This window comes from Myodes glareolus, chromosome 16 (genome assembly GCF_982192425.1).
Source record: "Myodes glareolus chromosome 16, mMyoGla1.1, whole genome shotgun sequence".
NCBI classification, from domain to species: Eukaryota; Metazoa; Chordata; class Mammalia; order Rodentia; family Cricetidae; genus Myodes; species Myodes glareolus.
Window position 1 is genome coordinate 22,923,840 of NC_142041.1, and position 17,298 is coordinate 22,941,137.

Sequence of the window (17,298 nt, forward strand, 5' to 3'; positions counted from 1 at the left end):
CTGCGGAGTTGCTGGAGGGCACAACCGGCCCTTCTGAGCAGTGTGAACTGGCTGCAGCACACCCAGACAGAGTTCAAGTAAAACCACGGGCCAGAGAATCTGCATAGAGGAACATGTGGAAACACAGAGAAGAAAACCTGTGTGTGTGTGTGTGTGTGTGTGTGTGTGTGACACACAGAGAGAAGGGGTGGTTAAAGTATCAGAACAGCCAGAAAAGAACCTGGCTCATGCAACTGAATAACTAGCTACAGTAAGGCAGGTGTGGCCAACAGTGTGAAATACCAGAGTTCAAATAGCCTAAGTACCTAAAAGAGGCCATCAACATTACCACTGTCTGTCTGTCTGAGTTTTAGGTATTTTTCTGTGTATTTTCTGCAATGCAATTTTTTTATAATAATAAAAGAAATTCTCGATTCTTTGTGTCACTGGCTTGGACAGAACAGCCTGGGCACCATGGAGAAGTCAATGAAAGACAAGAAAGAGACATTCTTGTTTTCCTGTCGTGTTAAGGGAAGGGGATTTGGAGGCAGGCAGGTTGGAAGTGTGCCCCCCTCCTCCACCTCAAGACAGTTAAATGGAATTTGTTTTGTAGATCAGGCTGGCCTTCAACTCACAGAGACCCACCTGCCTTCCAAGTGCTGAAATTAAAGCCTTCGCCACCACTGCCCAGCAGAGCTGGGGCTTTTAAGGAAAAGCTGCAACAACAACAACAACAACAAAAACCCAAAAACCAAACAAAAACACACTATTTAACTGATATTCAGAGAATTTATGTTTACAAATTGGATTAACTGGTTGACCCTTACCAAAAGCTACAAATTTATCTTTCTCAAGACCAGTTTTGCATCCTGCTTGGGTGTTAATAGAATTCACATTAATACGGAAGAAATCACATTGGTCCATTTGAAAAGAATCAGTTCATTCAGGGTCTACGTGGTTTAGGGCCTGTTCCACCTATACAGGTGACACCTTGTATTTTGTCGTGTAGTCACTGATGGCTTGAGGATTTGTTTCTGTGTCTAAACATGGATTGGAATTAAAGTCCGCTCAAAGGTGAACTGAAAGCTGTTTTATCTCTTCTTATTAAAGATGGTTTACCAATCTTCGGGAAGAAAAGATGTGTGTGTCTGTGTGTAGTGTGTATAGTGTGTGTGTGGTGTGTGTGCATGGGTTTCTGTGTGGTGTGTGTGCGTGTGTCTCTATGTGATCTATCTAGAGATCATCATCTGGTGTCTTCCTCAATTTCATTCCCCCTTATTTATTTGAGGCAGAGTCTCTCAGTCATCTGGGGCTCACTGATTCTGCTAGACTGGCTGGCTAGAAGACTCTCTCCATCTTCCAGCCCCACCGCTCCACCGCTCTAGTGCTGGGATTACTGATATACTGCACCTGCTTTTTGACGTGGGTTTTGGGGATACAAACTCAGGCCCTCCTGCTTGCATGCTGTGTACTTTACTGGCGGGACCACCTCTAGTTCTCTTTTTGAAAGTCTGAACTGTATTTCATTCTCTAATGATTGGTCAGGAGGTTTCCTTACACTACAAATTTCACCACAAATTCTTGGAAGATCATTTTATTTATATTTTTAGAAATTCTTCACCGAATTTCTGCCTTGTTCTATGTTTTTCATCTGCTGGAAACCAAACAGTCGGCGTACCAGTCAAGAAACACCCATGCAGTGAAAATCATCTTTATTTTTTTTTAAAAAGCCTTTGTTTTAAATAAGGTCTATATAGAGTGGCTGCTAGATATGTATTAAAGGTCTCCTCCAAGCATCGTCCTTCATGAAATCTTGATTTAAAAGCCTTCATGGAATGATAAAATTGAGCTTTCTGTGTCTCTGTGACCTCTAACAAGGTCTGCACAGCCACAGCTGCCTGAAGGTCAAGTCTAAAATTAGAAGATCCCAGGGTCATCTCAGAATAGAACCTCAAGCCACGCATGGCGCATTTATGGAAGCTCCTACTTCAGAGCAACAGCAATGGAGAAAGGGCCTCCCCGTTTATGTAGCAAGGGCTCGCTAGGACAAGGTTTGAGTTTTTGGTGAAAATGTTGTAGGTTTCAGAAGATGTGGGAGGGAAAGCTCTTGGAAGCATGCACAGAACAAACCAGCCAGAGACGCTCAGAGGCTGGAAGGAAGAGATTTCTGCTTTGACATTCGTTCTCTCAGAAGGGTGATCTCAAATAAGTTCTAACTGCTGAACTCCAGCAGTTGTATCTTGTGTGATGCTTACCCACTGGCAGTAGCATGCATGTCACTCGGTGTCAACAGACAAATGTCGTGTGTAACGTGGATGAACCATTTGGTCTCTGCATGGGCTTAACAATAGAGAGCTACAGAACACGGACAGAACACGTCCGTACACACAGCCCCAACATCACTGTGTGCTGGTTTATTCACTGCAGTGAGTTGAGTGGGCGGGGCAGATTCTGACCCCCACAGAAGTTCTTAGTTAAAGGGATCAAGTTTGGCTTTGGAGCCATTGCCTTCATGTAGTGAGGTCCAGGGATGCTCTGCCTGGGGCTTCTTTCTTCCTAGTCTTTCTTCTTCCTCTAGCATCTTAACTCCCTGATTTGCGTGGTGCCTGTTGCCTACTTCCCAGCAGAGAGCCCCAGGAGGTTAGCTTTTACTTTTAAGATCAAGAAAGGGTTTATGTACACGAGTGTTATGGTTGTATGCACATGTGTGTACCTATACATGGCAAGTGACTGTGGTGTCAGATCGTGTCAGAGCTCCTGGAACGTGAGTTACAGATAGTTGTGAGCCACTGTGTGGGTGCTGGGGACTGACTTTCATAGGAGTACTCTTGGGAGCCACAAGAGTATGTGGAGGAGGTGGGGAGACAGAGATCTAATCTTCCTCAAACCGTGTGAGGAGTGATAGCTTTTCCCTGAGGCATTCTTCTTTGTACATAGATGGTCACTGACATTATTTGAAATTCTTTGCTAGTACTGGACTTTTGAAAGCTTGGCACAGGAAACAGTTCATAGGCTCTGGATGTCACTAAAAAAAAAAATACCACTGATGCTCAGTCAGAAAGATTCTGTTTATGGAGCCCTTCTTCCAAGGACTTCAAAGCTTTCAACAAATTCACTTTCAGAAAACTCCTCGGAGACCAAGAGACTATTCCTTTTTCCTGAAAGATGGGGACACACAAGGCCTAAGGATGGGGCTTGTGGGCAGAGTGCTGGCCTAGCATGCAAGAAACTGGGTTCATCTCCCTGCACTGGACAAACTGGACGTGGTACCCAACTCCTGTAATTTTAGGCCTAGGGAGGTAGAAGCAAGAGGGTCAGAAATTCAAGGTTATTGAGTTTACGACCAGACTACATAAGACTCTGTCTCAATGAAAATAAAGACAATAAAATTGGGGCAGAAAAACTTCATCTAACTTTGGTTCAGTTTGACATCAAAATCCACTCTTGTGACTACAGCTGCCCTTGGTTGTGGCTTGCAAGTATCAATTGTCAATGGAGGAGGTGTGTGTGTGTGTGTGTGTGTGTGTGTGTGTGTGTGAGAGAGAGAGAGAGAGAGAGAGAGAGAGAGAGAGAGAGAGAGAGAGAGAGAGAAAGAGACTGGGGTTCTCGAAGGTAGCAGGTCTTCTTTTGAAAAATCAAAGTCAAGGTTTGAGACAGAAACCAACATCAGGCTGATAATCACGCTGCCCACCCCCACCCCCCATCTACGGCTTTGAAAGGAAAAGACAGAAAATGATAGGCTTCTGGACCGGTTAGCCTTCCTATCCAACCTAGGGGCTGAGTAAACTAACAAAAGGAGGGAGGAGGGGCACAAAAAACATCCTTCCAACTAACCAAGCAACCGAGCAACCAATCAACCGAAACCCCCAAACTACTGCAGAAAGCAAGAGTTCAGAGGAAGCGTCGTGTCGTCCCCCCCTCTCCCCCCCCCCCCCCCATTCCCTCCGCTCAGGGAATGCGCACTCCCTGGTGCACCTTAACCCGGAGTTTCTCGGTCTCGAGGCTGCCAGGTCAGTGCAGGGACTGCGAAAGCGACCCCGTGCAAACTTCACCGTGCGCCCACGGTGCCCGCCGCAGCGCACTGTCGCCCGTTTAAGGGGCGGGCCGCGGCTCCACGTGCTTTCTGCTGAGTGACTGAACTACATAAACAGAGGCCGGGAAGAGGGCGGGGGAAGAGGGAGAGAACAGCTTTTGACCGGTAGTAACCCCGGCGCTCGGCACAGCCGAATCTATAAAAGGAACTAGTCGCGGCAAAAACCAGTAATTCCGAGGGCGAGCGAGCGGGCCGGGACCGGACGAGCCCACACCTCTCTCCGCAGCGCAGGGCTGGGCAGGGGCGTCGCGGGACCCGCTCAGCCACAGCCGGTTTGGGGCATTGCTCTGCTCCGTTTCCCCCCCACTTCTTCTCTCCCTCTTTCTGGAAGGGTTTGTGCAGGGTGGGAGAAACAGACGCAAACACCAAAGTGGAAAACAGGTAAGAGGTTCTTCACTGACTTAGGCATTTTGTTTAGGGGCCAAGGAAGCTCTGGGAAGCTCTCTGTTTCCGGGACTTTGGTCCTCGAACCCCCATATCCCCTACCTCTAGGGATGCAAATAGGGCAGGGGAGGCATAAATTGGAGGAGGATGTCTGGGAAGGGCCGTGGCGACCCTGGGCGCAAAGCTGCAGCACAAGGGTGTCGGGTAGCCTGAGACCTGGGAGAGCATCTCTGGCTTGCGAGACCGACCTCGGGGGGGGGAAAAGGGAGCCCGGGATTCGCGGGCGTCCTGGGGCTCAGCCACTGAGATGGGGAGACAAGGATTCTCTGCGAAGCGTCTCCCTTTGTCTGGCTCCGGATCGGCCGTCGCCCACAAGTGTCACATCAGACTACCCACTCCATTATTAAAGTGGTCAGTGCTGGCCTCTGACTTGGAGATCCGCTCCTCGGGACTGGGGCGGCATGTCCTTGTTTCCAAAGAACTCGAGTAGAAAGTGTCCCAAACGGAATCTTTTTGTGTCATTGCGTGTTCGAGGCCTCGGGGCTTTGTTTGACCTGGGGGGGTCCTACCCACAGGCTTAACTGCGCTCTGGAAAGCTACAGCCCCTGGTGCAAAGTGGGAGCCGAGTATTGTTCCCTCTAAAGACGGAAAACTTAAGAGAGCCCGCAGAAACTTCAAACTGGGGTGCCCATTTCCTCTTCACCCCCTAACCCATCTTCCTGCTTTTTGCTGCTTGTCCCCTGGGGCGACTTAGGGCCGAGCACCGACTGAGAAGCTGGGGCTAGGTTGTGCAGCCGAATGACCGCGAGTAACCCCGGCGGGCGACGCAGAACTCGCGACTCGGGTGCTGGGCCGGGCTCCGCCGCCAGGGGGTGGGGGCTGGGCGGCCTGCGGGTGGCCCCTGGAGACTGGCCCGCAGCGCCTCCTGGCCGGGTGGCCTAGGTATGGCGTCGTGCAAGACCAGGTAGGTTTCTATCTTTCTGCCACACTGAGAATCTGGTCAAAACTGTGGTTCCAAACTGGAAGGAAACCTGGGGCCGGGGGAAGCCTGTTTTGTCTTTTCTTTCCTTTTTCTTTTTTGTCATTGCGTTTCCTGCCAGGCCGTTGCTAAATGAGTCAAGGTTCCTGAGGGTGTTCGCTGGTGACAGGCTTGTGGGAAGATGTCGGGTTTTTTTTTTTTTTTCCTGCACTTACCGGAAAGGAGAGACATACTATTAAACATTTTTATTTTTAGGGAAAAAGTATCTGGCACTAACAATAATTGGATTCCCTCATTTGCTGCATTGGCACAATAATTTAAAAAGCAAACCAACCCAATACTTGTTCAATGACATCCCTCAAAGGGAGTGGGCAGAATACAAACATACAAGAGAGGACGGACTGATACTTAAACAAAAGGAAAACTTCTTGGCTTGGGATGTAGGTCAGTCAGTGGTAGAGTGTTTTTTCTAGCTTGTACAAGACCTTGGGTTCTAGCCCCACCACTGTGGAAACAGAACAAAACAAAACCACGGAACTTCCTTGAAGAGAATTGGTACATCACTTTCTTTCTATGTCTCAATCCTCACCTCCCACAAAGCACATCTGACACATGCCGGGGCTCAAAATCACACCCTGAAGGGTTCCTTTACAGCTTGGAACCAGGACCCAGGTATTGATATGCGACAAGACATACATGCCAATTAACAAGTCCTTGGTTTCTCATCTTCCCCTTTCTTTCAACCTGGTTTTTGTATTCTAACTTCAAACCTAAGGACAACATATTTTTGTTTCTATCTTGCAAAAACTTCTCCCACGTTAAAGAAAGTATGACAGCGTAGAGAATATTTCTGAGTTGATAGTATAATAATATCAAAATAAGAAAGATAAATTATAGTTTCTCTTGTTAGTGTATTTTTTTTCTCAGTGCTGTCTTAAGTCATTAAAGTAGGTAGGGCTATTTTTTTTTGGGAAACCCACTTAGTGAACAGGGTTGATTATTATCTATGGGAGAACAAGTTGAATCAGAGAGGCCAGGGAAGAACGTTTCCAGCCAGCATAATGCTTGTAGTCCCTTTTTGGAGCAAAATTGGCTGCCATAGAATAATGCATGTGCCCCTTGTAAAAGTCACTGGTGTTCTGTACTGACACACTGGTGATGACTTAGAGACCTGTGATGTGTGTGCCCCTGCAGATGAGTGTTTGAAATACAGCCCCTTGTAAGTGTTTCTGTTAGCACCTAGAGGCAGGCCTGCAATGGACCCTGGATGCATTGTGATTTGGAACATGCTGTGTTTTGTGGGAGACAGCATTAGTCTGGAATTGGAGAAAGGTGATTAGGTCTTGTTAGTTTTCCATGTCTGCTCGTGGAAGCCCCAGTGCAAACACTATTAATAATGAATGAACCTTCCCACCTCAGCTGTGTGCTGTCTTACCCTGTGTGGAGGAGAGGAGTTGGGAGGTTTTTAACCTTTAAATGTTTCCTTTTTAAGTTTTATTTTTCCACCTCACAAAAGAGGTTGCTTGTGCCTGTATTGTAGTGATTCAAAATGGTCAGATCTTTGCTTTTTTTTCCCCAAATTATTTCTAGTTTCTAAAATAGTTAAATGGACATTTCTTGAAACCCTTAAACTAGGAACTTTCTGGATTTTTAGAAAATACCCCCCCCCCCCCAAAATAAAGCATGTTGCTTTGGCATATCTAAAACCTTCAAGTATAAATACATCTTTGTATGTGGTCTAGATATTAAATAAATAATGGGATTATAATGTTCCTATGGTCAATTATTCTGGCATCAAGCTTTAAAAGATCATTTCTTAATACGAGTTTGATTTAGTTGCACTGGGAGAGTGCCTTCACTGAAAAAATGAGACTGTCTTTACATATGCAAATGAAACATCTTGAATAGCAAAGTTATGGCAGAGTTTGTGTCTTAATAATAGACACATGGCGCTCTATGCCAAGTGTTGTTCCAAGTGTTTCTCCAACACCGAGTTAATCTTCGAAACAAGCTTATTACCATATCTACTCTTCAGATTAGGGAGGTAGGAGACTAGCTGGGCCTTGGCTCTCCACTTTCCAGGTAGCTGATTTTAGATTTGAACTCCGTTCCAGAAGTCTTTAGCTGTCCGCCGTAAGTGACTGGTACAATTTCAAATGCGGTGAAATGGAATTTTCTGTATATTCGTTTGCTGTCATTCTTATCAGAAACTATAATCCGTATCGTGTTTCCGTAGCTCGGGGATAGTCAGCCAAATTCTGGGAGAGATCTTGGTTGCACGCGATGCAAAATACCAGGTGGTAACATTTTGCTCAGTTCTCACTTGTGTATTTTTTTTTTAAGAAAACTTGGTTTTGAATGAACACAATACTCCTGCCTCAGTCAATTATTTGTGAATAGTGTGTGACCTCAAAGTAGATTCCTGTAGCTTGTGGGCCTGGCAGTATGTTGTAAAAATACAAGATGTGAGAAAGTTAAGTCTCAGAAATCAAATGGCTTCCCAGGCAGCTCTTGGGCTAGTCTATGCATTCTGCTCTACATGCACTGTAAAAAAGCAGGTGTGTGTTTGTGTTTATTGTTAGTGACTGTGGAGCATTGCATTTGTGTTTTAAAACAAAGAGGAGAAGAAAAGTTTGAAGATCTGTTTTACTTTTAGCTATTTCGCTAAATAAATACAAAGCCCTGTAGGCTTGTAAGCTGACTTCAAGACTGACATAAAGGATGTCACCTTCCTCACAATCACCTGGACCCACAATCCCCTCCCATTCTGCACTCCCACAGAAGCTGATTTCCTCGGACGTCGTGTGGGTAGTGTAGTTTTCACAATAATGAGTGTTAGTCTTCTTGTGGCACATAGGCCTTTCTCAAGAGAGGTCTTTGACCTTAGGTTTCCTCTTGCACATCCTGTCTCTTTAATACAGATATTGACAAATACTGACTTCAACCAGTCAGTTAAGAGGCTGGGTGATGCTTGCTTCCCGTGTTCTAAAATGACTTAAACAAACGAGACATTCTCAGAAAAATGTTAGGCAAAGATACAGCCACGAACATTGTTATGACTTGGTTTACAGTACACTGATCAAGTTTGGCGCTTGTTTATTTAGGCCCAGTCACTCAGTAAAACTCAGTTTTACTCACCCAGTTTCATTTCCCTTTTTGAGGAAGCTGTGATTTGAGACAGTAGTCTATCTGTGATGGTCCCCATTCAAATATTTTGTATCATGCGTTAATCTATTTTAATGGATAAGCACAACTATTAGGCGGTTTAGATGTTTAAATACTTTAAAAAGTAACAGTGGTCTCTTACACATTATTTCTGTTGTTCACACGTTTTTTGGTGTGACCTTAAAAATGCAGTGTTTAGTGTGTCATTTCCAAGGATTTGAGGACACACAGTAGTCAGGACCGGAATCAGTCAGTCTAGGTGTCTGTTAACAGATGAGTAGATGAAGAAAGGACAATGGTGCTACAGCGCTCTTTGAGGATCCACGGAACGACTGGGCCAGGCTCTGCCTCTTGTAGGTCCCACTACCTTCTAATTCCAACACTCTCACTGAACCTTTAACACGTGGGCCTTTGAAAGACTTTCAAGACTGTCACTACAGCAGAATTTTCTCTTGAAACTGTTAGAAAAATTCTCTCTCCTCTGTGCTCCTGCTCTGGTAAGCATTTTGTTATTAATTCCCAAAGTGAACACTGCACACCCCTTCTCTCAGTGTTGGAGGAAGCAAATGAACTTTTTTTTTTTTTATGTTGGGAGTAGGGGCAGTGTTGGTGGTTTCTCAAGTTGGTTGGATTGCGTTTTCTATGGATTCTGGGTACATTAGGCCCTGGCAGTGCTGTTGTTTTGTTCATTTTAAAAATTTTTATTAAATGATTAAAAAATTAAATTGATTTGATTTATGTGTGTTTTGCCTACATGTATGTCTGTGCACCAAGTGCATGCTTGGTGAAGTCAGAAGAGGGCATTGGATCCTGTGGAATTGGAATTATGGATGCTTGGGAGCCACCAGGTGGGTTTTGGGAATTGAACGTGGTCCTCTACAAGAGCAACAAGTGATGCTGACCCCTGAGCCTTCTCTCCATCTTCCTTTTGTTTTTAGCATCATCCATTCTAGTCTCTTCATGATAAAGACCTGTGCTTTGTTTTGAGTCCCAGCGTAGTAGAATCCTTCTCTGAGCAGTCATTAATCGGAACTAAAGTCTTCGTCTTTTGCTTCTTTGGTCCTGCTTCTTCCTCCTCTTACAGATTTTGGAGAGCTACAGTGCCCTTTAGGAGAGAAAAGAGAAATTATGTACATAAAAAGCTAAATGCATGGCTTAAATGGACGCCGAATTCTTAACTATTGGCCTGGCCTCTCTTGGGCCAGTTTGAGCCATAAGGAGTTTCCCAACTGGAACTCCCCTTGCTTTCTCAAATGCAAAGTGTCCGTTAGCTTTAACTTTAAATGAGAAGGAAGTTTCCACAAAAATCCTGGACCTTGAGGGTTTTCTAGGTGCTGTTCTCTTTATGCAGACATATAAAATCCTGGTACTAATTTTGGTTGGTTAGTGTTAATTGGTATTTGAGGCAGGTGTGTTTTTGAAAAATGTTAACTATGGTGTTAATTGTAGTAAGATCTTGAATTAAGAATAAAGCAAGCCTTTGGTCAAGTTGTAGGTATTCGGTTGTCAGCCTTAGGGGATTTGCAAATTTAGTGGCAACAGTTGCCTTTGCCCAGGTTGCAGTGTTAGCCACATTTCACATGACCAGAGTGTGGCTCTCTCCCTGCTGAGGAGTGGATTTGGTGGCTTTCCTTAAGGGGAGTGAGTGGATGTGCCTGCAGAGACCAGCAGGGCACTCTGTCCTCAAACAGTTTCATTTGGGGACACTGGCTCTCATCTGATGTAACCACTTAGTACATCGTTGCTTGGAGACTGGAGTGTGTGAATTTTTATATGATACCAGGGATACCAAGGTGAGTTTCCTTTGTACCCATGTTCTGGGCACTGGAGAGAGCTCCAGTGTTCTCTGGAAAGACCCTTGAAGGAAATGGTACCCTCTGTGGACCAAGAGAGGAGAGTGAGTCCTTTAATGGGCTGCCCACTCTCAGCCCCACCCAGGCTGGAAGCTTCCCTCTGTAAAGTGGGTAGCTCGCATCATTTTAATAGCAATGTGTACTGTACTTACTTTGTTCCAGGAACTGGATAAATGTTTTATATACATCGTTAGCACTGTTTTATACAGAGGAGGCAGGGCCTCAGAGTCTCCAGGGTCCCAGAGTCAGTGAATGTTCTCAGACTCCAACACTTTTTTTTTTTTTTTTTGCTGCTACACCAGAGCACCCTTCAGAGATATGAGCCAGAGATGGTAATTGTCGCTGATATGCCACCGAGCCACACCTCCCAAGATGTTCTTGGAAAACAACATCTTAGAACAACAGGGCACATTATCCAGTCAAATTTGTCTGCAAACCTGGGCTTCCAGAGAGCTTGTAGATGAGGGTTAAGGAATGCAATACTCTACTGCCAAAGTCCCTCTTCCGCTAGCATTGTGATCTCAGTTGAAGGTTTTACATATCTCCTTATGTATGACCATTCAGTCACGCTGATAGGTTGACCTCTTGACTAAGAGAAGGTTCATCTCCCTGTGTGCTCCATACCCCTGAGCAGGGAAAAAGCAAACACTTGTTCTATTTGCTAAATTCTTCCTTTGACGTTTGCTCCATGTTGTTTTTTAGTGGAGGTCAGAGGCAGGTGAGGGGCAGTCTCGGACATTTTGTTAGAATTTTTCTGTAGTTTAACCACAGAGAAACAAGGATTTGGGTTCTATACATATCTGCTTCCAGAAAAGCCTGGCTTTTAAATGTTGTAAAAAGTTCCGAGACTTTTTATTTAGCTGGTAGCAACCCTGGAATGCTGAGAGTGGTGACGAGGGCCGTTGACTGTCTAACTGTCGGTGACATGTTGGGAATAGCTTTATACTTTTAGGGTCTCTTGTGGAGTAGAATTGTCAGCCACATGAGGACTTGCTTTTCAAAGGCTTGTTACAGATTGGGGCAACACCATGCCTTTCTTACTTCAGCTTTTGGTTTTTGTTTTTAATTTCACAGCTCTTGCCTTGAAAATTAAGCTATTAGCAAAGAGTTTTGTCTTGAAAAGTTGGATATGTGTTTCAGATCGGAGAAAAAAATGTGTGCAGCTCTTTATAATCTCATTGTTATGAATAAGGAAGTACGTACGATGCATTGGGTACTTTGAAACTTTCTGCCTCCCCAGTTAGAGTTGTTGGGATCGATAGCGTCCATGGATTCTGTGTTTTTGATTGAGTGACTATGAGCAGGGCCTCTTCAGAAATCGTGGTGCTCTCCTGGAAGGACAGAATGAATTCATTCGGGGGTTGACTTTTTAATCATGAAGACCTCTTGCCCGTTTTGTTTTCACAAATTTCAGTGTGAAAATATCACCTTTTGGGGGCAACATCATTTCTGGCATAGCCGAGTGCCAGCTTGTGGTCCATCTGTAGGTCTCCTAACTCAGACCTGTTTTGTGGGGCTGTAGGTTTATGGTATGGTTGGAGGGCTCAGGAGGGGCGTGGCATTGAGGGGACCACTGAGGAGGATGGCTTCAGGGCTAGTGAGTCAGTGACTGGAGGCCAGGAGAGCTACTTCAAGGCAATCAGCTTAGCTTCGGGCATGTGTTAAACTAGTGGGTCACCCTGGAGAAATTACAGGCTGTCTACCAATCCCTCCCACTCCACAGCAGCCTTGATTTAAGACGGGTCTTAAATCACGGGTGCAGCGAGCCTGTGCAAGCCAGGTCTCCTGGCCTTTAATAACCTCATTACGCTTCTCCCTGAACATGGCTACTGATCCAGAGACATAGGCTCTGGGAGGCTATTGGAGAACAGGCCTTTTCTAAAGCACACACACTCTGTGGGGGTTCCAGGTTTCTTACCCGATATTACAGGACCTTGCACGACTCTCCAGGGATGAGGCCTGAGCCTCAGCTGTGTTTCTTGTTTTTTGCCTTAGTATCTCATGAATAGGCAATCAGTTAAGCTCTGCACCTTTTTGCATATCTGCTACATTTGGGCTTACCTCCTGCTTTGTGGTTTACTGCCTCACCATTTCATGATATGGAAAAGCATAGATATGATGTTTCTCTTTGTTCATTTTACCTCATCTAAGAAAAGGAAATCTGCAGACGGTGTATTAAGACATGCCTGCAGCTAGGGTCAGAAATTTCACTGTGCATCTCATTTCTGCAAACTGTGGCGGTAATCTGTCTTTAAAAAGCCGAGCATACACACACACACACACACACACACACACACACACACACACACACACACAGAGAGAGAGAGAGAGAGAGAGAGAGAGAGAGAGAGAGAAGCACACTCATTTATTTATTGGCAGTCTGGGAGAGTAACTCGTATAACCATTATTTCCTGAAAATGAAAATCGGTTGCTGGGTGTGCATCCTGAGTTTATGAGCTATTTGGATGCAATGGGTAGAAGAAATGCATGCCTTCAGAAGAATAAACAGAGTCATAAGAGAAACAGCGCAGTGGGAAAAGGCATGTGACTGTTCTCCAAAAGGTGATTGAAGAGCCATCTGATTGCCAGCTCGTAAGCGTAGGTCGGTCATTTGCTTCTGGGGGTCCTCAGCATCTCAGGCTGTAAGGTTGCAGGAGAATGGGATGGAGGTGTCTCCTAAATCCCAAGTTGTGCCTAAAAGGCATACGGTCTGCAAGTACAGAGATCAGATGTAGCACAGACTTGGGAGCCCCCACCGCTCTCCTGTCCCAGAGAGCTGACTTCTCAGTCCCATGACATGACCCTTGTGGTTACGGCTTGGGGACTTCTGCTGTTGGGAAACCGGCACTGACTGGCTAAGGCATTGCAGGCATGGGCTGAATGACTCCCTCTCATGCAGCCTAGCACTGGTGTCCGGTTGTATGCTTGCAGGAAGGAACAGGAAAGGCCCAGCCTTCTGTTCCCATATAGCCGTATTTTCTGGTAACAGTGTGACCACGCACACACTTCCTCTTCCGCCTTTCCATCAAGGGACTGCTTCAGGGTAGAGTGGTCTTGGGAAGGCTTTCGACCTGAGGGTAAATTCTTCTGCCTTGCCATTCGTTACATTTCTTTCTTCTGCTTTCTGGTAGTGCTCTTGTCTCATCTCTCTTTGAAGTACACATGCCAAGTTCAAAATGTCAAAATGTCCTGGTCTGAAAGGGTGATAAGCAGAGTTCAAAGTGATGAGCGTTATCGTTTTCCCTTCCTACCAAGTTTCCTATAAAGTTTGTCCGTCCATCCGTCCCTCCCTCCCTCCCTCCCTTCCTTCCTCCCTCTCTCTCCTTCCTGTGTGTTTCCTTTTGCTAGTGTCATAGAGTCTGTCTGTCTTTACAGTTTGTTTTAGGAAAAAGTAAAGCAAAAAAATGCTTGGTGATGCTTCAGTGACCTGTGGCGGGCAGCAGAAGGTTGACGGATAGAAGGCGCCTCATGAGCAGGGACCTCCCTCCTGTGTCACCTTTCCCCACTTTCTCTGATAAAATAGAGGGACCCTGAGAATAGGATCTCTGCCAGTCAGGATCTGCAGTAGCACATGACATGAGACAGGCGTCCACAGGTATTTGTTGTGGTTAATGGGAGCCCGGCAGAGTTGCCGCTGAGGTTGTCTGGAAGAATTACTAAGTGATGGTTGCATATTTACTGACAGTCCTCCCTCTCAGGGGGTCCTACCATAACCAGGCTCTGTGCTATGCAGTCCTTACATCTACGGCAGAGTTGGACCCGTGGGGGTATGTTAGTTACTATAATCGAAAGGCTGTCTGGTGATGGGTTTATTGATGTGTGATTTACATTCTGTACAATGTACTCCTTTAAAGTGTACAGTTGGACTTTCCCCAGTTGTACACGATGGTGTAACTTTAACCACTTTCCCAATATTGAGTAGTGCGGGCTCCTTTGTGGTCTTATCTCCTCGTCACCTCTAACCCCTGGCAGTCAGTGACCTGAGTTCAGTCTTGTTTCCCTATTACCATAAATGGAAAAAAAATAATTGTTTTATTTCTTTTCTGAAACAAGAGTTTCTCTGTGTAGCCCTGATTGTCCTGGAACTAGCTCTGTAGACCAGACTGGCCTCGAACTCAGAGATCTGCCTGCCTCTGCCCTTGAGTGCTGGGATTAAAGGCGAGTGCCACGACGTCTGGCTCCGTAGTGTCTTAGAAGTCAAGTCAGGTGGTGTGTAGTTGTCTTCTGTGTCTGCTGTGTTATTTCTCTAAGTGTTCAGCGGTTGAGATTTGTCTGTGTTGTTGCGTGTGCCGGTGACTTACTATTTTTATTTCTTGTTGATGGACGTTTGGTTGTTTTCAGCTGGCTTCTCTGCATGAGGCTCATGTAAACATTCATATGTGTCTTTGTGTGGTCGTGCGCGCGTGTTTCTTCTGGGTAAATACCTAGGGAGGGATGGTTGGATCGTTCCAGAACTGAATGTTTCATGCATTTCAGGACTTTACAAGAAACTGCCAAAGTTTTCCGAAATGGCGCTTGCACCTTTTGTTCCTGAAGTCGTAATTTGTTCCTGTAATTGAGTTTGATTACTTCACACACTTGCTCGTGCTTTTAAGTTTAGTGGTTTCTCATTGTGTTTTTAATTCGCATTTTCCTACAAGTAATGATGTAAGCATCTTTGCGTATTTAGGAAGGTTATGTTTTAGCAGATTTTTGTATCCTGTGGGCTCTAAAATCTTTGAAATGCCAGGAGCGTTTCAAGTGAAGATTGCTACACAAATTAGCGAAAGGTTAGAGCAGTCCCTTTGTCCAGATCCATCTTGCACAAATCAGGGTTGGGGCGTGGAAATTGCCAGATTAATACGTGGGACTAATGCTGAGTACCGGAGAGATTGCTCCAAAGCCCTGAGCACAGAGCTTGGCAAAAAGCCAGTTCCGTGACCCCAGTGGTCTTGCAGGGTCTGTGTGGTTCTTAGCTAAACCTGACATTTATGCAAAGTAGACCTAGGTTCACTTATGCCTCCCAGAATGCCTGAGGAGCCACCTTGGTGACTTGGAGTATGCCATGGAAGCAGCTGAAGGCAGAGCTCCCTCTCTGGGGACAGTTTGCCTGAATGAGTTAATCAAGCTTGAGCAATCAATTACCACAGGCCCCAGAACCACCACCTTCAGATTCTGAGACCCTGTTCCTCATGGCCATCTTTAAGAAAAAATGAATTGAGGCCATGTCCCCTGAGTACTCCCAACAAGCCAGTACTGCTTTATTTGCACCCTGGAGAGAACAGAGATGAAGGCCCAGGAATACCCCTGTCCTGAGCTAGAAGGGCACAGACCCTGCAAGAGAAAACACTGCAGACAACCTTCTCATTCGGGTGTGGGGAGAGAGAAACAGGAACGAGCAGGAAGGATTCCTGAGTTGCTAGTAGCAACTGTGGAGGAAATAGGCAGGCTCACAGTGCTAGAGCACGTGTTTGGGGCAAAGGAGCACATGGGTGAAGTCCTAGGTATAGGAGAGAGGGCCTCACGTTCCTAGCCTGTGAGGGGCCTGTTCCAGGGGCCTTGTCAAGTGAGCCAGGGCAGGGGACGGTTGCCGGAGGCCCACCAGGGAGGTAGAGTAAACCTCGGTGAAGACCTCATCCAGGGTGGTGGGAAGCAGGTGAAGGGTGAGCAAGTGCCATTTTTAAATACTTGGTTCAGCCAAAACACTTTGGGTTCTCCGTATCAGAGGTGGGAGATTGGGACGAGCCTGGAACTAAGGAGACCAGCTGGAGTTGCTACTGTGGGCATGCCGGATCAGGATGAGCATGGCCTATCGCGTGGCAAAGATTTTGAGGTGGGAATCCTTTGCAGCCACTGTCTGAAAACCCGTGTAGGAGCAGGAGCGAGTGTGTTATGCTTTGAAACATTGGGAAATCCAGTGTACACGATTGCCTTTTTGTGTGTGTGTGTGATTTGTTTACTTCCTTGGAAAATTGATGTGGAAATGTCCCTTTGGCTTCTGACTTTTGTTACTGGGACAGAAGGGCTTAGGCATTGCCCCTCCCCCCACCTTTGGGTCAAGTTGCCCTCAGCATTGATCTCTGTGTGCTGAGATCAAGGTGTGGGTGAGAATTCTGCAGCTGCCCGGGAGGTGCTGAGGTGGGCAGCAGGGACTGGACTGGAATGTCCCTGTTTGCATATTGTACAGCCTGACGGGAACTTTTCCTCTGGTCTCATGACATCCATGCTGTGTCCCTGGGGAGCCCAGAATCCGAAACTGGCCTCAGAGACTCAGAAACTCAACTTCTAGGAAAATGGTCTCCAAGAAAACTGCTTTTCCTGATCTGATCTCACGGGCACTTTGTAGGACAGTGCTTTCTCTTCTTGTTCTCTAAACATCTCTGCTCAGGGGTCAGGAAACAATTCCAGACAGGGATGTGGCCCCACAGACCAATGCTAAGCTCTTGAGAGCTTGTCTTTCCTACTCTGCTCACCCCTACCTTTCCAGATACTAGAAATAACAGGATGTCCTCTTTGGATAAGATACAACCATTTCTCTGCTGGAAGGTACCAGGAAAAACAAGAATGGGAATGTCTTAGTTTGTGTTTTTATGGCTGTGAAGAGACACCATGGCCACGGCAACTCTTACAAAGAAAACATTGAATTGAGGAGGTCCGCTTACAGCTTCAGAGGTTCAGTCCATTATCGTCATGATGGGAAGCATAGCCGAGCGCAAGCAAGCATGGTGCTGGTTGCATCTTACATCTTAGCTAACAGGAAGTCAGCTGAACACTGGACGGTATCCTGAGCATAGGAAACCTCAAAGCCTGTCCCCATAGTGACACACTTCCTCCAACAAAGCCACACCTCCCTAATAGCGCCACTC

General features: G+C 46.0%; 1 protein-coding gene across 2 annotated transcripts in view; it reads left to right on the forward strand.

Moving 5' to 3' along the window:
* Positions 1 to 4,250: 4,250 nt before the first annotated feature.
* The window catches only part of Abca1 (ATP binding cassette subfamily A member 1), a 117,878-nt gene continuing 104,830 nt past the window's right edge, over positions 4,251 to 17,298 (forward strand). Inside the window, exon 1 of one of the 2 annotated variants that reach the window (XM_048420688.3) lies at positions 4,251 to 4,453. The gene's annotated coding sequence lies outside the window, so the exon portion shown is untranslated. The remainder of the gene's footprint in view (positions 4,454 to 17,298) is intronic. The other variant, XM_048420689.3, reaches the window with a different exon arrangement.